The following is a 25,264-nucleotide window of genomic DNA, read 5'->3' on the forward strand; positions in this document are numbered from 1 at the left end:
ATTAAAAGCCAGTTTTACTTCCACCTCGCCTCCACGTATTAATGGAACAACTCATCGTTTCACGCGCATACTTTTCACCAATTGCGTTATAAAGACGTTACACTAATAATACTACAACGTTTCGATTTTTTACGATCTTGTTTGTTCAATATGCATATGATCGGTCGAAATCATACTTTGATCACAATTTGTTATTATTGCAATATTACGATTTTACATACGGGTAATCAGATCAAGATGAGTAGTGGCACTTTCATGCATGTACACTCGCTATGGTACACGTCATGAAATAAAATTTCCTTCGTGGAAATATCGAAAGTTCAGCAATTTTCCTGGAACATGCCCGGCACTAGCGATAATAGCGTGCCGTCTTGCCCGTATCATAAACTCGACTGAACCGAGTGTCCTTAACGGAGAAATTCTCATTCCCCGCGAGTTCCTCTTATCGCTGGAATCTTGAGCGAGGCGTGTGCACGGGATTATACGGTAATGGCGCGTACGAGGGCCGTTGTCTTTTCGATTTAGCACGTGACGCGAGGCGATACGGAAGTGGTTCTCTCGTATCGGGTCGTCGGCGTAAATACGTGTCCCATTTAAGAACCCGAGGCGCGGGTTGCGTGGGTGTCGTCGACGAGCGGAATGAGCTTCTGTGAGGTCAAGTTTCTCCCTGATCGATAGACGGTATCGAAACCGTGGAAATCTTCCAGCCGCTGACTACGCGCCGCCACGCGCTGCAAACGACTTCCGGCAGATTCCAACAAACGCCCAGAGTTATGGAGTTTTGAAATTCGCTAATTCACCTTGTCGCGATTCCCCAGAAGGCACCAGGGAGCCGTTGCTCCATGGCGAATCGTGTAAGCCGTTTCGTGCGTCTGTCCCCCGTCATCGTAATGAGCGTTTAAAGTAAACACGACGCGTTGTTTGTGCCCGATTCCTCGGTCATTTATATCAATGCGTCTTGTCCATGTCACGGGAGTGTAGCAGATGCTCGGCGTGCGCGATTCTGGAATCGTCGAGGCGAGTAATTAAAAAAGAAAATGTAATGGTGATTGGCATTCACTCGTGTGCGAATATCAGCATGAGGTGGACGCGGAGGAACATGTTAGGATAGAATGTAGCAAGCGGGTAATAAGATTCCTTAGAAAGTTACTATGGTAGCTACGCGGAGAAGCTATTTTTCACGCGAATACAGTCGATAGCTGAAAATGTCAGGATGTATTGAGAAATGGAAGATTCAAGATCATATATGTAAAACTGATCGATGATGTTTTTAGGTCTTACGAGGTGTTTGTTGTGCGATTAACAGTATAGAGGTGGAGCGTGTCATCGTTATTGTGATTTTAGGAGAGTAATTAAACAAGAGAATGTAGTGGCGATTGGTATTCACTTGTTTGCGAGTGCCAGCATGAGGTAGACGTGGAAAGCACGCGAGGATGTAGGTAGTGTGTAATAAAATTCATTGGAGAGTTGCTATGGTAGCTCCGAGAAGATGTAATTTGTCATATGAACGTAGGGTGTAGTTGAAAATGTCGAGAGGTTTTGAGAAATGTAAAATTGATGAAGATTACTTCTAAGTCTTAGGCTTCCAAGTTTCTTGGTTGTTCACGAAATCAAAGGAACTTTGACTACAGCACTATACATCCACGAAAGGAACAGAAGTTATCAGAAATCGATCCCTGACCTATTTACAAAAAGATGCCGTGCCCTCGGCCATACAAATAATCTAAAGAACGTGATCGATTCCGTAGAGCTACAACGACGAACTTGGAAAAGTCGAAGCACATAAATACCCCGATATCGGAAGAAGTGGCGGCGCAGAGGGGTGGCGCAGAAGAACTCCTGGCGTCTCTGCGACGGGCACGCTCGCTATCCCCAATAACATAATACATCACGCGCGTACCGGCAGACAATACCCGAAGATTACCTCACAATGGCCGATGATTTACTTCTGTTCTCATTACCCTGCTTTTGTCGCAGGTCGCCCCGATTGGCGCCGTTGTCATTAGAAAAGTAACGGAGGCGGCCGCCCTCCGGCTACCGCGCTCTCATATTATCCGGATTTGCAGGGGCAAAGTAGAGAGTGGCACGAAATTAGAAAGAATCCCCGTGAAGTAGTAACTCCGAAAACTCGATTACCGTGACACTTCTACGCCTTGGACTGTTCCTCCCCTTCTGCGACGATGAACTGACCATCTTCGTCTTGATTGCGAGGAATGACAATAGGCGAAGATTGAATAGTCATCGGAGAAACTCCTAGAACACCCTCGACTGTGGAAAAATTGGGTTAGTGGGCTGTTCGGTGAAACTACTTAGAGTATAACAAAGCTGTTGGGATCTAGATGAGAAACGCGGAGACCGATTTGTTCACTTACAAATATATTTCGGATGTTTCAGACATACAACTCCAGATACAACGAATACTTGTGGAAACAAAATGATAGACTGTCGCGCAGAAGGATCGTGAAAATAATGCTGCACTTCTGAAGATTTTTAAATCTTATATACTAGACTCTATGAGGTGGGGTCATCTATGACCCTTGGTACTGGATGATCACTCGTCTAGGATGAGACGTTCATGTCCCTGCAAATTTACCTGTAGGATTTTTGGACTTTGATAAGAAATGCGAAAAACAAGGCTGACTAACTTATTTTAAACACATTGGTTCCGATATTTTTATCTGTACTCACTAGATTGGTCATCCAAGAAAGCTTAATCCTTTCAAACCAAAGATTAATATGTTTGCCCTGCTGTGTACATTTGCTTAGCATCTATCTCCACACACGTGTCTTGTAAACATATTTCAAAAAGGTTAAACATAGCGATTCCCTAAACTACCAGTAATTACATCTTCATTTATCAAGGAACCATCGCACAATCCAACGTTACGTTCTTAAAGAATCCCGCCAATGGGTAATAAATGAATTTTCCTCAAGGAGATGCTATCGAACCCCCCTGGGTAACATTAGTACCCGCCAATTTCATTTAAAACGTTAAATCAATCTGTTATCCTCGCAGCACACGTACACACGCTAAAAATCACTCCCTGTTTACTTTCCCGTGGAGTCGATAAATCACCATTTCGTACGATCTTCATCTACACAGTTTGGTTCGTTCGGGCCTGTCAGCGATTTCACGGGGAACCACTCGTGAAGCTTTGTGTGTACGTAACACAATCATTTACCCTTTTACCAAGATTTAGACTGGATAAAATGGCCGATCGCGTGAGTAATTTCAGACTCGAATACCTGCTTGGCGATGGAGGTCACCGTCTAGTACTCCCATGAACTTTTACCTAGCGATGGTGTACGGGTACGCGAAGATCACCCTCCTTTGCATTCCACAGCGCACATGGAAACGCAGTTTCATTCGTCGTCTCACACAAATTTCATACGACCAGGAAAGATAGGCTCGAGTCTAATTTATGGGAGAAACTCCGAGCTGGCGTACCAATTGCACATTATTCTTGATAAAGACCGGATAGATTCGCGACAGGGATAGCGTTCGATGGGCTCAAACGAAAGTGGCCACGCAAGGTTATTATCGGAGGACAGTGAAAAATTGATCTTCCGATTTGGAAGAGCCTGTAGTTATGCTATTCATTCGTAGCTCATCAAGGATCCTTAACTTTCGATCGGATCTGAAACGAATAGTAAGCACCTCACTTGATCTTGGTTAACACATTCGCGACCGCTGCCGTGATTCACGTCACTTTAAATTTTATTCCTGGTTATGAAAAAATTATGAAAATCTTTTTATTTTATACATCACGTATTTACAAAATTGATATTTCAAAACATGTTTTGTAACTTTGATCTCCGACCATACAAACTTGCGATGTCCAGCTTCAGAAGTCTACTGTTTTCGTCAGTACTCGGTACTAGAAACGGTACTGTTAACACTAACGCATTTTGAGGATGTTTTACAGATAAAACCATATTACTTCGCTCTATATAGGCTTATAGTTGAGTCAAGCTGAGTGATGGCTGGCGACTGCAGTCGATTAAAGTCCTCGTCAACTGAACCTTCGAGAACATGACTTGTCTACCAAATTTTAAGTGTTTAGAAGGATCGTTTGACTCGAGGATTCTTCTTAGTAATACAACTATGAGAAACTTTGCGATATTCAGCCCAGAATCTTCGAGCCATGACGTATGGTCCATCGGACGATAAAAATTCTAACCCGTCCCTCATCGCTTACAAAACCATACTCCATCTCTCCGCGCACGGTGCGCGCTTAGCCTAATAATTGGCCGCCTCGGTGCCCGAGCTCTCTCGGTCTCGAATAGGCGTTCGCGACCCGGTGATACATCCTACGATTAAGCGGCCATCGGCCACGATTATCTCGAGTGATTTATACGCAGAGAGGCAACCGCTGTGGGTCAAAATATCCTCGGCTGGGATGTTATTGGCGGCAACCGAATTGCCGGCGGCAGGCTGCCACGTGTGCAGCCGCCGCCGCCGCGGCGCAACCCCGTTGGTGACCCCGCTGGTCAATGCATCTTTCCTTCGGCGGTGACCCCATCGCGCCGAGGAACGTGTTGAACAAGTTATGCCAGTCGGGAGAGACTCGTGTTCATCGCGCGGCTTTCGGTGCGCCGATGCAGTCTTCCGACGCGGATGTCTCGGGCCTTGTGCATATTGCAAACACGGACGTCGCCTTTCCTCTCGGTCGGTTGGGTTCCCGTCCTTGTCCGCGGACCCGTGGCTCGATAGACCGTGAAAGACGACCGATGCAGCCGGAAATCGATTTCGTTCTGGTAGCGAACGATGTCCTCCCCCTCTGTATTATCGCCACCGAGAATAAACAGAGCTAGAGGAGGTGGAATTCGTCGGGTCTAGCCAAGACTACGGATTCGATTACCGCTCATCGTAATGTTCGGGGGGTCGTCATCTGATTAGAGTTTTTATAAATATTACTTTGTCAAGGTTTTGCTGAGCGCGGAGCTTATCGATTCGTGGGAGAATCATTGTGGCGCGAGTTCACGGTACAAGTAGAAGCTGATAATAATGCTCTGGATGGAATGCATCCTTGATGGACTATGGCAGGGTATCAGGAGTGTACATAATAAAGGATTGTCACTACATCGCGCCGTGGTTTTCCTAGACAGCACCGTTAAGCAACCATTGTCTCTCCTATGCAGGTTTGTACTACTCACGGTGACTTGCCGACCGAGCTAATGGAGTATCAGAATGTTTCCGAACTGATTTGTAAAAGTTATCGACGAGTTGAAGCTTTAATGGACATTTATGGTTCTCAAATTAACCCCATGGATGTGGACCCAACGGTTCCAGCGATCCTGCCATCTATTCTTTAAATATACCGAGGAGACTCGAATCCCATAATCGAAGATGTTCTACATTTGCAATACAATGTTTGGGCAAACAAAATTCAATCAAACCAAGACTTTTTAGAAAAGATAATAGTTCGCACGCGGATTTATGCGAACCCAGCGGGGTCAACGGACGAACCACGACGTCACCGTGTAAGACGGGGTGGGTGAAATGTCCCCTTCTGCTCCTCCTCCAGCAGACATCCACGACAACTCCCTTTCCACGTCCAGGCAACTGAGGACCCCTTCCTCTGTATCCGCACCCTCCTTTCGTTGGAGGCATTCTAGCCACCGATGTTCGTCGAGGTGCAGCGGTCTCCTTGTCTCTCCCACCCACCCGCGATTCGAATGCAGCGCAACTCCACCACCTGACCCTCCACCCCCTCAACCGCCCCATCGTCCTACCGCTCGGCCACCCCCATCGTCCTCCAGCGTCTCTTCTTCTTCGTAGTTCTCTCCACGCTCCGCCTCGCCCCTGTCAGCCCTTTCTCTATGCATATTTCATCGCGCTGCTCGCGATGCGCTTCCACCCTGTGGTGCATGTAGCATCGTCGACCTCCTTCCATCCACGTCTTACCTCCTAACCCTGGGACGGGTCGAAGAGCTTGGGAACCGCCACAGATCATTCCACCAGATCGGTATTGACGTTTCAATATCAAGCCTTCATGGAAAAAGATTTCAGTTTATGTGATAATTATACAGGATGTTCGGTAACTGGTGGTACAAGCGAAAAAGGGGTGATTCTACATGAAAAAATAAGTCGAATATATAGAATAACAATTTTTCACGTGAGACTTTGTTTTCGACGAAATCGCCGGGTACGAGTGCACTTGATCATGTCCCGTTATAACGGATCTCACTGTAGATCATTGTCTCGATTGAAGTTATATTGATAAACACTTCCAATGGCACGGCAATGTTTTCTTACGTATTATCTTAGTATTATTATCTAAAACAATCGAATACGTTAGAAAGCGTTCATAGAAATTTAATTAGAAGAGCAGAAGTATGTATTCGTGTTTCTAATTTTCCGTTACGATAAAACCGAACTTAAACTGCGATAATAACCATCGAAACAACGATCTACAGTGAGATTTGTTATAACGGGAAATGATCAAGTGCACCGTACCTGGCGAAACTTCGAAGTCAATTTCCTCGAAAACAAAGCCACATATGAAAATTTTTATCCTATATTTTCGACTTATTGTTTCATGTAGAATCGTTTCCTTATCACTTGTTCCACCAGTTACCGAACACCCTGCATATAAATTATATAATCTTAATTATACTCGAATAGAGAATAATTCCGAATAAATGTTGAAAGGTATTCGTCCGAAATATTCGAATCCCAGTGAAATGTTTGCATCCACTTGCGGAAATAAATTACAGCCCCGTGGGTCCCCCACATACGTCGTAACGAGAATTTAAATGCGCTGGAATGGGGGAACGGGGTCGAGCGGAGTGGCACGGGATCAAACAATTAGAATTAATGCATCGTACGTCGACGCAGGCGACTTTAAAATAAATACGGTTGTCATATGGCGATTAGTGGGGTGTTCGTGGCGATCCTGGTAGCCGGACGATGATCGATGGCGGCCATAAATAATGCAACACCCCTCGGTACGATTCTGAGTTCCCGGAGCCCACCCTTGGAAATAGGAGAGTTCTGTTGGCGCTCTCCCGTTCCAACCCCTCGGTCCGTTGCCTTCCACTGCAGCCACCCCTACGCCATTTCCGATACACCACGCGTTGCGGCATTCATTGCTTCGTGTCAGCGGCCACCCTCGACCCTTAAAGCCATTTAATTCGGATCCGGGTTATTAATTATTAATTAGCGCCAGTCCTATTATATCTCTATCGCGGTGCAACGCCTCCCTGAGAGTGTAACGACGTTATACCATTAAATTGTCGTCGCTTGTTAGCGTTCACAAAGGATTTAAAGTATAACCCGAATACCGGCGCGGCTGCTTCTGCCCGTTTCCACCTTTGTTCGAGGACAGACGGCGAGAACACCGAATCGAGTCTTTCGAAATTAAGTCCCGGGCGACGTCACGTAATTAATCGCTTCGTTATTACGTCGAGGCTCCTCTTTCTTCCTTTTTTTTTTATGGTCCCTTTATTAGTCCCCCGTCAAGGGTCGCTTTGATCGCGCGTCTTTTCTCTCAGTGTCGTTCCACCGCGACTCCTTCAGTCGCTCCTCGCGTTCCGACGCCACTGCGATACAAAAGCGCTAGCCGCGATGAAAGTAGCTTTCGATCTGCGGATACGTAATTGCCGCCAATAAGGGATGGTACGCTAGGCAGGGTTGCGTAGACGTGTTCATTAAGCACCAGAGCTTTTTGGACGTGGACCGTCATCCGTAAGATGGGGGTCGTTGGCTAAGTTTCGTGTTATTGCGAAGGTAATTGTGTAAAATTGTCCTTGTGGATATAATTCTCAGGTTGCCGTGTCGTACAAGTCCAAATTCGTGTTGTACATTGATAATTACCACCGCGACTGCATAAGTAGTTACGAGGGGAGCAAGCACGTGATAAAGCAAATGCGGAAGAGGCACGTGCTCTTGAGCGTTACGTTACGAGGGCGCAGACAGTAGCCCTGCTCAGGCAAGACCTTCAACCGCATTATAAGATGAAAGAAAGTGTTTCAAATAAATGTGAAAGAGAGTAAATTTTACGCAAATAGGATCTGTAAACCTTTTCTTTATCTTCTTCATCTATAGAATATTCCATCTCTGTCAACTTTGACTCGCACCTTCTAGACAATCTAAGTTTTCGATCTCGAAGTTCAGCACCGCCGCATCTTGAATTCCTAGTCGCGTAATCGCTGTCCATACGGGGATGCCGCGCATCAGCAGCGGGAATCACAGTTATCGTTAGCCCCTAACGGCGAGCGCGCGTTGTGGCGCATTAGAAAGTGGAAAAAACGTCGACTCGCGAAGTGACTGCAGTCATGACCTTTCGCACGCACGGCGATCAGGCGAGTATAATGGGCACCCGTCCTTCTGCGGCCGCGTAGAGGATCGCGGGGAGATCGATTGTTCGCGGTCCTGAGGTTCAAGTCCCGGGATAAAGTCGAGGTCGTTCAACCTATTATGCGCGATCGGCGAGCGCGATATAAATCTTTCGGTGGAACGTAGGACGCTGCGAGCGCCGCGCGAAATCGATCGATCGATCGCCAGCCGATCGACGCGGAAATGTCAGACGGCGGCCGCTTGGCCGGGGACAATGGATCGTAATGGATCCCTTCTCCCGTCGTCTGTCGTTCACCGCAAGACTCGAACGCGCGTTTACGCGCTTATCGTCGACGTGAGGATTCGACGTGTAATTAATAACGATGAGAATAATAACATTAAGTATCGATGAGACTCGAGCATCGCGGTACCAAAATACAGGATGGCACAAGTCGATTAATGTTGATCGCACCCTTTTTCAAATACCTCGAATACCTTCATTATTTTCATTTAATGGAAATGCTAACCTTTCTATAATATTTTTTGTTGGAGATAATAATCTTTATTATAATTGACCCGTTCACTGCACAAATCGATTAACTCCACTTTTTGAAAAATCTTAAATTTAAGTAACTAACTCTTTACATTTATAATAACTTTTCTGAATAATGAAATTATCACCATTAAACGACAAAATTTGTTTGACCACTGAATAATAAATACTTTTTTCAGGGGCCATTTTTATCGTGTTTCTCAACTTTTTGTTGTATGGAGTTAATCGATTTGTGGAATGAACGGCTCAATTACGGAAGTGAAACAAATGAGTGATTGTTGCTAGATTTGACACACGTTGAGCCTTTTTAATTTTGTCATCATTACTGTAGAACATGTAGATTGGAACAGTCTCAACAGTTTTGCATCACCTATTACTTTCTAAAAAAAAAAAAAAAATGGTCGCCTCAGACGAAACATATGATTCTTTCAAGTCCAAAAGTAGCAACGTCGAATGCACCACAGTTATCAAATTAAATCAACGAAAGTTCGTGCGAAGTTCCATTATAATCGGTGTACAACAATTCGCAAATGTTCTCTGGTGACTGTCGATGCATGTAGCACTGCCGTGTTACGCGAGGCGATTACAGCAAAAAGGCCAGGAAAGCGACAAAGTAGCGAAACGATGAAAGTAAGTAGTGAAACAAATTGCCACTGCTTTTGAGCGCGCGGAATCTGGAAACATCGGTGAAAGAGTCGCTCGTTGCGTGAATAATTGCAGCCAGTCGCGGCGTCTTTATTATTCGTTCGTATTGAGATGCGGGGAAAGATTATTTATCAGGTTGAGTAATAAGGAGTCGCTAGGAGTATTATTATGGAATGACGTTTGCAAGAACTGTAAAGTCGGTGTTAGAAAACATTTACAATGGACACGAGGGAAGAATGAAACGTCGATTCGTTAAGACGTGGTTATTCAGCAACGAGAGATGAAGTAACTCTATGAATTTGGTATTTCTGGAATTATTGGAATGTGATTGAGAAATAGGTTCATCATGTACAATTTTATCAGTTTATCATTTGAACCGTTCATTGCACAAATCGATTAACTCCATAAAACAAAGAGTTCAGAAATACGATGAAATAATGTACATTGTTTCTTAAAATTCTCTTCATATTATAAATTCAAATAAATATTGTAGAATCCATAAATACAGATGTAGCTTCCATCTAACGGTATATAAAATTAATAAGACGAATCGGCCAAAAATAATCGTCGGTAGTGTTATAATTTTTATGTGACTGATGGAGTTAATCGATTTGTACAGTGAACGGCTCATTTATGTTAGAATGACATTGTCGCGTGTACGACAATAGTGCCACTTACCCCCATTCCCAGCCTGAAATTTCAGCAAACATCGCTATTCCCAGTGTGTCACCCTAGCCCACGACTGGGTCACCGGTAAAAATGCAAACGGCGAGAGCCCTTCGTCGAAGGGCCAAGGAAACTCGACAATGCCTCTCAAAGGCTGCGCACAATGAGACGTAATACAGTTATCCGCGCTGAATGGTCCGTCGCGGGAAAAAAAGCGGCTCGTAGGTAAGTAAATTTCGTAGGCTTCGTTCGATCGGCAAAAGGAGACTCGAATTTATTCTCCCCCCTCCGTCCTTCCGTTCCCTCTTCGAGTTTCACCGCTACAGGAGGATAAAGACCACATTCAGGGCATTGTGGCCCCGGAATGGCCCTGGAGGGTGAGCTTTCCGCTTGTTGCCATTGAGAGGCATTCGAAGCCCTTCTTGACAAATCGACGCTTGTCGGGAAACTCCATTCTTCAAGGGTGGAACGCGCGCCTCTGGATTTATCGCGTGCCGTTTGCCCAGGCATCGCTGACATAAATATCCCCAATAATCTGAATTTATGTTTAAAAATGTTTCCTTTCCAGGAAACGCGCGGCGCGCCGTTTTTCCCATACGACGCAACGCGCCATCGTGTATCGGGAAAATTGATTGCGATGCACGATGCGTGTATATTGCGTTATCCTTTTCGCGGAAGATTAATTGTAGGAGATTAGTCATCTTGGCGGGGAATCGTAGGCTCAGAAATTCGGAAAAATTCCGTGTCTTTTATTATGTTTTGCGAAGAGTCGCGACTCCATGCCGTGATCGCGACTTTGGTATTCGATGCAGAACGAGTGTGTAGACCTTTTATGGTCATATATATGTCAATGAAATTTTATTTCGATACTAGGAGAAAATAAAAATTCTCTTTAGAAGTGGCAACAACAATGATACCAAATAAAAAAATATCAGTCCCGTATCAAGGCTTCATTACAGATACAACACACATCGAAAAAGGAATGGAATAAACTATGACTCCTGCAATAAGGAAATTACAATTGGCCACCTACTAATGTGCAAAACACCACCAACTATCTCAAGGACAACAAACTCTACAATAATATATGTACAGTACCACTAATCAAACAGAAATTTAATTAAATCCGTCGTTAATTACGAAACAGTAGATGCGACGAATAATAAAACCATATAAAAAACAAATTCTCTTTAGCGATAGAATCAATTGTCTTCAAATTAGTTTTCATAGAAGACTTCATTTTAGAGCAATTCGATCGTAGTCCTTTTAAAAGGACAAAACGATCCCAATTCTCGCCTCACTCCCGAGGGACAAGCTTCTGCCGTGAAATCGTTCCAAAAGAAAGAGAACAGTTTCGCGTTTAAAAGAATTTGGGAAATCGGAGGATACACGCGTAACAGAAGGATGATCTCTAAAGAGCCGCCTGGGATGGCATAGGCTCCGCGTGTCCCTAGCGGCGAGAAGAGACGACGCCGGGTGGATTATCGGTGGCCTGGAGACGCGGGAGACGGAGGAAAAAGAAATGGGAAGCCGTTTCCGTCGTGTCCTTATTTAGAGGAAGGGACATGTCCGGGGTAAGCAAGGAAACGCCAAAGAAGAGGCAGTGTTTCGCGTGTAAGTTATTGCCTCGGGCCGCGGTGCATATAAATCCACGCTTTAGCGTATTGTTTTCCAGATCAGGAGAAAATATATGTGCGTTCTTCGGCGTGCACACACCTACAGAGCCAGCACTCACCCCGCTGTCGAGGGACGAAGTCTCCTCGGAGGAGGAAGGTCGCGCCTTTATGCCGCGCTCACTTTGTGCTGTCTGCCCTGCGAACGTGGAACCGAGGAATCGGCGGAATGAGATTCTTGGATACGAAACCGGTGTCGGATAGTTAAGCGAAAACGCGCGCCTCGCGGAATGCGCGCGGAGATGTCGAAGATATCGCCGAACAAAGTAAACCCCCACTCTGGTAGCGTTTACGTACGCCGAATGTTTACGCGCTATCGTTGCAGGGATGTTGAGGCTTACGAACTCTGGTTACCTGAAGACAAGAACATCGAGGCGGTTATGGCAACTCCTGTGCTAGGAAAAAGGTTCTGCGAACTTTTCCTTCATCTTCTACTATGATAACAGTTTCATAAAATTTCAGCTTTTCCCGAGGATTAATTATAGATCCTTCATCATTTAAGTATAGAATTTCCAATGCAGCCAACCAACCGACCCAATTACGAATGCAACGGATCGAACATGCATGCGGCCTGCAGACGCGATCAACAATTTACGCGCAATTTCGAAAAAGGAGAACCCCGATGAAATATGTATATTGCGTATCGTTGAAGGTACATACGTATCGATAGATGCGAGGAATGCTAAAGAGGAGCGTTGAATTTAATCTGCGCCGATAACGCGGTGATAAATGTCACCGATCGACAGGTTTCTTCGGTTGGTTCTCGGGCTGGTCGTTTGCACACCCACGCGGTCGATTCGACCGACGCGCGACGCGACGCCGGTTCACGATCATTACTGGGGGCGCTTGTAATCCTTAACGCACTTAATCGTCCGTGGACGCGTGGTTAATTGACCACGTGTGTTGTGCGAGGCGTGATTTACCGATCACGCCACTCGAATGGCGCGCGTCAGGTGTGAAAAGAAACTGTTGGATATTCGTGTCAGGTCCGCTCTGCTCGTGACTCGAGCACGCGGCGATCCAATCGCTGCGAAACAATTGTGAAATTTCGCGGCCTACTCGTTTCGCTCGGTTCGACGTGTATGGATAACTGGGCTCCCCTTCTATGCACTTCTATAGAATTATACGTAATCTCCTATAGTCGCAAAACCTTTTGAAGTGGAATCCACAGAAAATTTATTTGTATTGAATTCTTGTCTTCTCTTGTATGGACGCTTTTCAAGAATAGTTGGAGTAATTAATTATGCAGCGTAAAGGTTGATAAAGAGCCTGGCGATCTCGATACTCTCCAGCGTCACGATAACCAGGTAAACCATCGCTCGTGCACCGAAACACGTGGCTCGCTTGCGACGCGTTAACAAATCACCTGCTTTTTTGCACGAAACTCGAGACGCGGAGGTTGTTCACTCGCATATAATTAGATGCAGCAGCGTTATCATTTTTGCGGCGGAACGAGGTATATCTTTAACCGATCGTCGACTCGATCTCGCGTAATTAGTGCTGCATTACGAGGTGTGCTCGCAGGGCACGATCGGTCTATAAATTCAACGAATTTGGTCGCGACCACTTTCGGGGCCCTGAAATTCGATACGCGTCGTGGAACGTTCTTTTAGCTCAGCGGTTCTTATACTCGCAATTAAGAATTTTTATATTACGTCCAGAATTTAAAAAAAAAAAATGGAGTTTGTACATATTTGTTGCTTCTGCTTCTTGTTCTGGTGTCGGGTCCAAAGGGCCTCAGATAAAAGATCTTAAAGAAGTAACGGCAGAACAAAAACACTGAAAACATTAACAGTATATACAGTCTGGTTGGATCAAAATAAAATAGGATAGGAAATAAAGCTTACGGGAAAATGTTAGAAGGTTCAGGAGGATCTATCTTATATGACTAGTGCTTTAAATCTATCCATGCATAACCTTGAATGACCATGTACTATTGGTCGATGGATTCGTCTCAACGTCGACTTTCATAATGTGTAAACAAAACCCATGGTTCTATTTAAAAAAAATGACGGTGATCATGATACAGCCTCAGCATCAGGATCAAAGAACAGGCAATAGTCATATAAGATAGGCACCCTCGAACCATTTACCTTTTTCCTGTAAGACTTTTTTGTATCCACGATAATTTAGGCATTATCACTCTGTAGCCAGTTAGCTACCTCACATTGTATATGTTGTTCTGGACAAGGGCTGCCTCACATTGAATATTTTCTTAAACTGTAATATTTCTAGTGGACAAATAAAACATATTTTCATATTCATTGTTCAGTACGTTGAGTAATGTGGTTAAGAATCACTGTGTTACACCGTCGTCGCGGAATAATCGAAGGAAATTTAATGAGCGGTGCTCGCGTTCCGCGTATCGTTCTATTGTGCGCCGTTTAATTAGACAGCCATTCGAGACCGATCCGTATCGCGTCGAGTGAAAGTACGTCTTTAAAAGTAATGGCTGTGTGCGATAGTTATCTGGTAAGAGCCACCGAAACCGAAACACGCACTGCGTACCGCGAAATTGATGCAATCGACCAGGCGCACGCGGGACATTTTGTGATACCTTTGATGGTGATAATCAGGGGCCCTGCTGGCTCGTTGATTCGCGGAACGTTCTCGATCGATATCATCGAGGATGCACGGGAATCGGTAAAATTTTATTCGTGTAACGGACGTGGAACGAAACCGTGGCCTTATGACTTATCGGTAATAAGGGATTCTTGTGCCATCACAGGTTAAACCAATTTTGTTTGAAGGACGACGAACTGTCTACGCGCCGTATTTTGGCATCGATCCACTGTATCAATTCAGTGCATCTGTCGAGCGGCTCGTATATTTCGAGTATATCGATTAATTTTGCAAAGTTTTCTATGCATTATTGATTATAAGTTACTTGGTTTATTAACCTAGACTATCTTCGTTGCTTTTTAACATATCAAAAAACGCGAATATAGGAGCTACCTGTACGGAATTATAATTTAATATCTTCAGATAATTTTAGAAGAGTTCTTACAAGAATTGGAACATCTATAACTATAAGGAAATTAAATCGCAGTCTCAGCCACGTTTCAGCGATTTCAGCGATCGTCGTTGACCCGTTCGCAGCGATATTGCGACTCGGAGCATACAGGTCCCGCGTGGCTGCACGGAACAGGTGCGTGCGCGTAGATACACTCCGGACGTGTGGCAGGTGGTAATCAATCGGGAGATTTACTCGACGCCGCTTAGAATCGCGCGAACTTTTCTAATTAGTGCGTGGACGCGATGTATGCGGCGAAATTGCCGCTTACTTGCGCCGTTACGTTGCGGAACCGTGCAATTACCGAGTTCCGTGGCTCTACTTGCTCGTAATTATTGGCAGGGACAATTTCAATGTGTATTTATGTGTTGTCGAAGTCGGTAGCCGTGCCAGAGGGACACATATTCTTTGGAAATTTAAATCATTATGTTGGGGAAGTCGCTCCGTTACGAGTTCTTACAAGTGGGTAGTGTACAATTAGGTGCTGCAGTGCACTAATTAAAATAACATACATTTTAGTACCAAGTTCAGAAACAATTATTTACATATTTGCGTATTACTATTATTAACTATTATGTATTTTATATTATTATACATTTCCGCAGACATAATGTTACACTTGAAACAGTAAAGGCGTCTCAAAAATCTTATCCTGAATGCAAATACAGTCTTCTCCGTGTACATATTCCCAGTCGATTCGTGACAAATGAACAGGCATCCAATTAAAGCTTTAACCTGTTATTCGCCAACACGAAATCCACGTTAACGTCCGCAAGGCGAAGAAGACGAATTCGTGGTAAATGGTACAGCTTGTCCAAGTTTTCACGTGGGATGTTCGAGATATCCGGTCAGGGTGCGCGCGAGTTCGGCCGCTCGAAGTGCGTAACACGCTCCCGCAGTTTCCGAGTCTCGCACGTGGGCAGGTCTCCGAGATATCGGGACAATCCTGGACGCACAGGGTGCCTTCGTGTAGCTGGATAACCGACGCGGCTACCGATTTGCCGACGTCGCGACACGGACAGGTTTATCTCTCGCAACCTTATACGACTACGTCTGGACAAATAAAACAGCAAAATTCGACTGTGGCTCATTTATATGAAACCTTGATCCGTCCACGTGGAAAGGGCAGGAAATGGCTGGTTCTGGATTCTGGGACTTCGTTAAACAGTCGATTCTGGACCCTTTGGTGAGGAGGTAAGGAACTGTTCGACTCGTGATTGCACGAGGAATTGATCTTGAGAATAGGTTCCAGTATATGAAAGATAGATGACACGGTATTCTGATACCAAAACTTATATCACTCTTGATCATAACATATCTCCTTTGTCGAAAACATGCTTTCTTAAAGGGATTCCACGAATTCCATAAACTAACGCAGTCAGTGACTTCGACACGAGCTTATTAGGGTAGCGAGTACCAGCGCGGATATAAGTCGAGGATGAAATAAAACACGGACGCGCCAGGATCTCGGTGTATGTACGAAGTCTCGGCGCACAATTCAGCGAACGAAATGGTCGAGCTGTTTGATTGCCTTATCTGCCTAATGAAACGCCTCGCTAACTAGTCCCGGTCGCCGCGTATATGCCTTATGCAGATATTGTTATGGCCGTTTTTATCGGCTCGTTTCAGTTAGCAGTCGGTTTTAACTCGGTTGGATTTACATGACGCGGCTCCCTGAACGAGTAGCTCCGCTCGCGGTAAAAACGGCCACGGCGAACAGTCCTTCGCAACTTCTCGCAGGACCGCGTCTTCACGATTATTGCTAGAGAGGAGACATCGCCGTCTTCTCTTTTTCCTCTCTTCGATTCCCATCTTCTCCACCGCCCGCGGCCTCTTTCCTACGCTTGAGAAACAATTCGCGATGAGCCGAAGAAACGATGTTGTTTAGGTATGAGGATTTCTTGCTGGACGATGGATTCGGTATCAGGTGGCTCAGGGATTCTCAACTGGGGATTCGAATCAGAAACTTCCAGAAACAAATAATATAGTAGGACAAATACCACCTGAGATTTATAAGTACTACATTGGAAATTGGGTATAATGAAATAATAAAATACTAATTTTATTAATTACAAGTTTTGATTTTATTTCTAAAATGTCACGAATAAGCTCAGATCTTTTCGCTACGCTTTATAAGTAAAAGGTAGAAAGAATTCTACCTGTACACACTGCAGTTTCCACATATCTGTTTAGGTTCTAGGGAACTATAGAAAGGGTCCTCGGAATCAGTGGCACTTGAGAAAGCAGGTCATATCTTAAACTTTCTCTTTTCTTATTCCGCAGTGACAGATATATGAATACACCCCCATTTACAAGTATATGGACATTGTCTCAATTGTAATATACTATATATATATATATATATAAATTAAAGAAATGGAAAAGTTCCAACGATCCCACCATGCTAGAGATACTCGATAATGGCCTTTGGATATTTGGACCTCTACTAAAAATTCTTGGACTCCGTCTATAAAAACACAAATCTCTAAAGAAGCGACCCAGTCACTAGCTCTACTACTCGTCTTCTTGGCTTTCCTGAGAAAGGTGCCTGATAGAACTGTTCGCTCGGTACACAAGCTCCTTAGTGCGCCCAGCAGCGAGGTCGCGAATAAATCGACGACCTGGCTAACCAACACGTCCGTCCAACGAGGCATAACGTTATCTTGGAAGGTTACGGGCAGCTTAGCGGCGATTCGACGAGCATAACGCGCCGCGTGTCTAATAACGTTCCCCCAGCGCGTAACAACTCCTCTGCGGTGTCCCATTCGGCTGGACTTCGAACGACGGGCGTGATGGAGCGGTCTGTGGGTTGGGCCGCGTTGGAGCGAACCCGCATAAAATAAATCATGCGCGAGCTTCCGTAATTTCCTTCAATTTCCGCGCGATCGTTGCTCCGCGTCGCTATCTTCCTGATGCGATGGAGTCATACTCGTCGCGTCAACGGCGACGGAATAATGCACGAATTATTCTCGCCGTGCACGTACCAATTACAGGTTAACCTTTCGCCACCTGTACGGTACGGTACTCGGTGCGCATCGAAAATACTATCGCAGCCAACGTGTCCGCGGCGTGCCAGGTGATAGGTTAAAGGCTCCTCCGCTGTTTAGCCCCGCCGAACCATCTGCAACTCTCCAGCGTTCCCTCGATCCTCTCGCTCGTCTTTCTTCCGTGCTGTCAGCTGATAGATACTTAACGAGCCGTCGTTCTATTCTACGCGCCCCTCCCCTTTTCTCCACCCCCTTCCCCCTCAACTTTCCGCGTCCCCGGTCTCATTTTCTCGTTTGTTCACGGTCGTAGACCTTTTCCGGCAATCGGCCATTAATTATAGCGCACTTGTCTCTCGAATCGAGCCCAGACGACGCGAAATGTTTCGTTCTATGGTCAGGATACAGAAATATTTTCGCCTCGTTTCTTACTGGATTCGATAGGAACAAGTTTCTTAATCTTTTTTTAAGGGTGGGTTCAAACATGGGATTAATTGAATACCTCGATAGGAAATGTTAATTATGCAAAGAAAGCGAGTGAAGCCTTTCTTTACTCTTAACAATCCTTCCTGCTCTCCTATGTTACACAAAAATTACAACTATAAGTACACGTCGTCGAGATAAAAACCATGAATCATGAACTCGTTCCCCTTGTGTTCGCTTTGCGGTGCGACGTGGCGTCCCCGAGAGGTGCTCGTGAATGATTGAAACGAGCAACTATTCTTCGGCTACTATTTTGTATTATTAGCTTGGCTGATAACTAACCACTGCCGAAGAGTCGCTTTGCATGAGTGGAGAACATGTTGTATCGACGTAGACCTCGTAGACGCACGCAACCGGTATGTATCATGGCGGACATATGAGTGAGTCATTGTGACTTGGTTAAGTAGTTAGTAGCTCCTTTGTTTTTGATATTGCGAAAAGATATCTTTGGAAAAATGGAGGTACCGTTAAATGAAGTACGAGGAACTGCCTTGTGGAGTATTTTTGCGCCAATCGTAACGTTGGGTAGATAATGACACATTTTAATAACATATGAGCCGTTCATTGCACAAATAGATTAACTCCATAAAACAAAAAGTTATAAAATTGACATTATTTTTTTAAATTCCCTTTATAATACAAATTTAAGTAAATATTGAAAAAGTTATTTTCTTTTCAGGAAACTTATTATAAATATAAAAAGTTATGATCATACCAAGTGCTTCGACACTTAAATTTAAGATTTTTCAAAAAGTGGAGTTAATCGATTTGTGCAGTGAACGGCCCATGTAATATATTAGATTCTGACCTAATCACAATTATTTCCTGACATTACTCTTGAATGGAATAATTGTACTAAGTTCTCCGTGCAAGAATGTCAAAAAAGGCGCGGAGTAATCTCATTTTATGGCAGTTAAATATAACTTTCTGTTCGAGCATTGAGGTTCATGAGAGATTGAGGTTGATCTAACTTTTCAAAATGGAACATACCATGTTTACATGTGTAGCTGATGCAAGGAGGAATGTAATAACCTGTTTTCTCTGCAGGGCCTCGAGTTAGAAGGGTGCGAGCTTTCTGGTAGGGGAGCATTGTGAAATGACAATATGACTGCTACCAGATGTTGCTGGATCACTTAAAGTTTTACTTCCATTATGCTTGTTCAGACTATGCGCGATGTGTGTACGTGGTAAAAGGGGACAAATTAGAAATTAATGAATTGCTACGTACATCTCATGTCTTCTATTTTACACGTGCCGAAGAGAATCACTATTTAAAGACACGGAATTGAATAGAACACCAATCGATTACTCTTGAAAAACTTGTACGACAACCGAAACCAGACACGTCCTTATGGCGTCACGGTGCAGTAATCGTAGCGTTTACTTCAATTCCCGTCAAATGGCAACGCTTATCATACAACTAAGGGCGTTGGATCACGCTACACTCTTGGTCTACGTTACCACCCTCTCCCCTGAGCTTTAATTAATCTACCTGTTAATGTATCTTTGCTATAGCCAGGTTACTGACAGTACTCGTGGCGGGGCTTTGCACACTCAAGTATACATGTACAGGGTGTATGCCTGGGTGTGTGTGCGTGCTCGCACGCGTACTCGCGTTCACGGAGGCTCGTGCAGTGGCCCCAGTACATACGGGCAAGTCGATGAGCTGTAAGAGGTGCTTGCTTCTGTTCGGAGGCAACTGGTGTGCTCTTAACATAAACGCGCTGCATCATTACGGGACGGTGCGCCCGCGGCGCTCTTTGTGCCAGGCGTAATTTCATTGCTATCGGCGTGCATTCGCTCGGACACGAGAACGCGGCTCGCCTCTCCTTCGATCCGATATGCTACGGATGGAAAATCTTTGCCCTCTCGTTGACTCGCGCCATTATTAATGCCAGGGCTTAGCGCAGCCTCGAGCCAGACTCTTCAAGAAGTTCGGTAGCGGATTTTTCTTGACTCCACGGCGTCGAAATTTCGCCGCTCGTTGCAATTATGGAAATTTGAGAGCGTTCGCGGGGTGTCTCCGCGCGAGACACCACCAATTGGAATTATTTAAGACAGTGCATCGCCATTTGCGAGCGTACAATTGCCGTCTCTTGGGATCGTCCTATTGCGTGCTGGTCGATGGTCGAAGGCGGATCGCTGCTAGAAAACTGGAAACGTGTAATTTATTAGCGAGTAAAGTGTTCATTTCACTACGAGTCTGAATATCATTTCGTTTCATTTAGTTCCTTTTTATCCTATAAATAATAAAATATTTCTTGCAACGAGCGAGAAGTCAGACACGAAATATAATGCATCATTAGAGAAACCTTTCGGCCAATACTTCAAAAAGAAACACATTCGAACGCGTATGTAAGTGCTAGCTCTTTTTTGCGACGACCTGCACCTGTTATCCAACTTCGAGTTACCTTTCACGCAGAAACATCCTGCAGAAACGCTTTATCGGTTTACTTTCTTAAACTTGTGTTGAGCGTAACGAAACAAGAATAATATAGTGCACGACGTGGAACCTTCTAGCGTCCGTAATAAGCGACATTTTAAGTAGTGTATGGTGAATGTTTGACAGCGTCGCGTCGTTCTAGAGATAACCGATAACATATTAAACGTCGAATGCGACAAACGTGGAACAAAAACGGATGGCGATAAAACGCCGATATTACGGAATCATGAAAGTTTATATCGTCGTCGATCTGCTTTTTTCCTCTTTCGCTCGACTACGGGCGGCGTTATGGCGACCATCATTAATGACCATTAACAATCCGGATATCGGATCCAGTGGCGTCGAAATGGGGTGAAAGAGAGCCGAAGTACTCGATAATTTATTACAAGGACTTTTTTACCATTCCACTGCTAGATTAATCAGTGGTTGGCGAAACCTCTGTACTGTTATCAACCTCGCAAGTTATTAGGAAACAAAAGATCGTAGAATAATTTCAATTATTCACAATCGACACCTGTCTCAGATTTCCTTTTCTAAGCTACAGGTACACTGACAATTTTCTAAACCATTCCACGAGCTTGAAACGCTTGAGAACTATTGATTTAGAGGATCGTTAAACTAGTAGGTTTTACTGCGTGCGATTTGCAGGCTGGGAGTCTATGACTGTCACCGATAAAATGCACCGGAGCTCGTCAGCATGCGCGATGCCACCAGTAGAAACTCTTCACGCTCGCGGGGTTGTCGAATACCTAAGAGACGTTTTACGACAGCTCCTGTTAAACGAAGAATCGAAATCACAGCGACAACGAGAATAAATCTTGCTCCCAATTACCGACCCCTTTGCGTTTAAAGGACGACCAGAAGAAGCACGGATGTAGTTGGAATCATTTTTAGCGTTTAGACTCAGTTGATTGCCCTCTCATCGTTCCTGATTGGTTCTTCGAATATTGAAGGGCCAAGTACAAGACACATGTTTGTCTTTTTTTTTTGTTCGCGTTTTCAACACTTCGTAGCTTCGCATCCGAAACCTTCCCTGGCTAACAACTAGAGGAACGTTTGGAGTGGGGGGGGGGGGGGGGGCAAAGTAGAGACAAATCGCGATGGCGGGAACAGAGAGCGCGCGACGCGGAGCAGGAGAAGGAGAGAAAAAGTCGGGGAAGTTCTTTTGATTAATAGCATATAGAGGAGCGGAGCTGAGCTTTCGGTTATTGAAATGGAGAGGGTAGTCGGTGGACGGGCGGCGGTCGGGTGGGTGGTTTGGTTGGCTGGTTGGTCGGGCGAGCAGAGCGAGCGAGAGCGGCCCCTTGTGAAAGTTCCCTTTACCTTGATGACAAAGAACCGGGCGAACGGGCGAACCGAACCTCACTCAATGGAACGGACGAATGGTTATGGAAACAGCATTTAATTTGCATAGAAGGAGCCTCTTTGTCGACTGGGCTGAGAGTCAGGAGTGCTCCTCTCTTGGTCGTTCCCTCTCTTTTCCGTGTTTCTTGGTGCGCGTGCACCCCTCCTAGCTTGTGGTCGCGGTCGCGGCGGCTCTTTCTCCTTCCAGCCGTCGGTGAAAAGAGCATTGTCCTTTATCTATCGATTCGATCGTATATTTTATTCAGATTGCGCGACGCTCGCGCAAAACGGCGAATCTCTTTATGATTGGCCATCGCCGCCTATTGTGACGCGGCGCGAGGGGTGACAGGGTCTTACGTAAGGCCGCTTCCACTCGACTCGATTCTGCATCGACTCGAGCTTGAGCTAATTAACGAGGCACGCGAGCACGAGCAAAACCAAGGAAAGCCCCCAGGAGTACCTTTTCAAGGGAGAACTGCCAGAGCCCTCGATATGCAATTAACAATAACAGTTAAGGGAATTCTTAGAATAAACAAAATGAAATACAGATACACATACATGTACGATCCCAGAATTGTTTCCAAAAGAGAAAACGGAAACCTTGAGTCGAAGTATCGACGGCTCGAGTTAAGGGGGTTCCATCGCGACCACCTAGACAACGTTAGTGTATGAATAAGAGTGAGAGAGAAAGATGAATGAAAGTGCGAATGAATGGAAAACAGATGTGAATGTTGTACCGAACTTTCCTTTCAGAAAAAAGGAAACCAGACAGTGTGAACCTAGCAAGCGAACCAGAAACACGTACCACCGTATTCCATTGTATAATATTATTTTTATCTTGTTTTTATTAAATTTTGTTTTATTCGTAAGCATCTGTGTTCATTATATCACAGTAACATCACGCCACTCCACTTTACATTGATTCCACGTACATAATATTAAACTTGGCTTGTACAGACAGTTCGTGGCAATTTAAAAAAAAAATTCAAAGGCATATTTGAATTTTGATATAGGTTTATTGACTTACATAGATACCATTTTGTTCCACCTTTTAAGGGATGTGTTTATGTTATTTGTTTTCAACCATTCCGATATATTCAGACCTGTACCACCTACCAAAAATCGACGAGGACTTTCTAGGCAATCCAATAGTTTGAGATACCTTCTCGAGTCGTCATCGAAAGACTTGCAAGAGTATGAGGGAAAAATCGAGCTCCGTGTGTCCCTCGTGCCAGGTGAAACCCGCGCCGCCCGTCAAACGGATGAAAGATGGGACACGATGAAAATTCTTGTCCCGAGGTCTTTTCGTCCGCCAGAGAACGTCGAGTGTTAATTAATAAGATTGATCAACGAAGTTATCGACGTAAGAACAGGTTTCAATATGGGCGACGGGCAGAGTTGCTGTTTGAAACGGGCGGTGTTCGTCTTCTACCACGCTGTTCTTGCGTCGCGATAGCTTCACAAGCAGTCTAACCAACGTATAGGCGAATCGAAAGCGAATCCACGCGACTCGATCATTACTATCCGTCTCTTTTTGTCGAGATACCGTTGATGGACGCCTAACATGCTGAAGACGTAACCTACCTCCAGCGTATTTACGACACTTGTAACTTATTTTTACACAACGAGGCCTGGTGAATTCCAGACTGTTTTCTCGTATTCTTTAATAAAAAGTAACCTTATCTTCTTGTCTTCTCTGACATTGGGATCTTACACCCACCGGGAAAAATGTAATCGTGTCATTACCATAATTCAATTATTAATTTAAAGACAGAATCCATTAAAAAAGTTTTATTGCTCCAGCGGATCAGGTAGGAAACGCAATAATCTTTAATTTGCAATTTACGTCGTGTTGTTGAACATCAGAATTCGGTGCGTGGAAGTACTGTTGTGGGCTTTCGTTTATCGTCAAGGATCGGTGTGTTCAAAATGGTCAAAGGTGAATCCCATACAAAGCATCCCTACAATTCTCGCGCCCCTTTTACGCCCCTGGATCGATATCCTTTTCAACATAGGAAAGAAAAAAAAAACGGAAATGGTCCAGAATGACCGGTCAATTCGGGAAGACGCCGGAAAGTCAAAGCAGGGGGTGCTCTCGACGCGGGGCATCCTCGTTTTCGCGGAGAATCAGCGATTGTTTGGCGAGGGTAATCAGGCGACATCAAACGAGCCGATCATCAAGTGGAATTGTTTACCTAGCTACGAGTCCCGCGGGGCGCGGACCGTCCTGGGTGGCCCCGTTCGTCCCCTTCTCTTCTTTGTCACAACAATAATGTTAATTTAACCCCCCACGCCCCCGGTCGACGTTCCTCTTTTGCTCCTCTCCCGGCGGCGACAATTTGCCGTGCACACAAAAAGAGTTGACAACTTGAAAGGGAAATCGAGCCTATTGACACAGGAAGGGCACGGACCGGCCAACGTTCGCCTCCTGCTCTTCCATCGAGCATAATACGTCCCGTTGGGCGATCCCCCTATGGCTCCCGTTTTTCGTTCGGTTGGCCGAGCATAACATTATCGCATGGATCCACGAAATCACGTCTCCCTTCGTCTGTGTCTCCCTTCTGCGATGCTCTGCTTCCGTTTTTCCTATTTTCCAAAGCTATTGATGGCTAACCTCTGCAGGATGAATTATTTTGTAAAGCAATTTGACCCTTTGCACTCCTATGTCGAGTGACGCGACACTTTATTTATTGAAATTGCCTTATGTTTAAGTTAAAGTAAATTTCAAATAAAACACTTAAAAGCGTTAGGAGGTGCTGGTGACGAAATTGAAATATAATTCAAAGTGCAAAGGGCTAACAGAGAAGATTTGCACACAAAATGGAAGTCTAATTCTCTCTAACCTTCCCTCGTAAAACTTGTACCGATGAAATAAAGAGTGGAAGAGATGCTAGCACCTGCTTCTCACTCCCCCGTCATCCCAGTTCTCCATTCCTCCTCTGATGCTTCTTCCAACGTGTCACTGTGTTCGGACTCTCTTTCCTATCATCCCTTGCTCTCTTATCCTTTTTTCGGGGCTCTTTTATCGTCCCTCCGCCGTTCGTTCCCGTTCGGTCGGGGAATTCTATGGATCTGCTCTCGAACGGTAGTATCAACAGGCTGCATCTAGAGGCCTGATCAATCACCGCGCGCTTTTGTTCCACCGGGCTTTCTAAGCCTCCTTTGTATCGTCACGTTAC

This window comes from Hylaeus volcanicus, chromosome 4 (genome assembly GCF_026283585.1).
Source record: "Hylaeus volcanicus isolate JK05 chromosome 4, UHH_iyHylVolc1.0_haploid, whole genome shotgun sequence".
Classification (NCBI taxonomy): domain Eukaryota; kingdom Metazoa; phylum Arthropoda; class Insecta; order Hymenoptera; family Colletidae; genus Hylaeus; species Hylaeus volcanicus.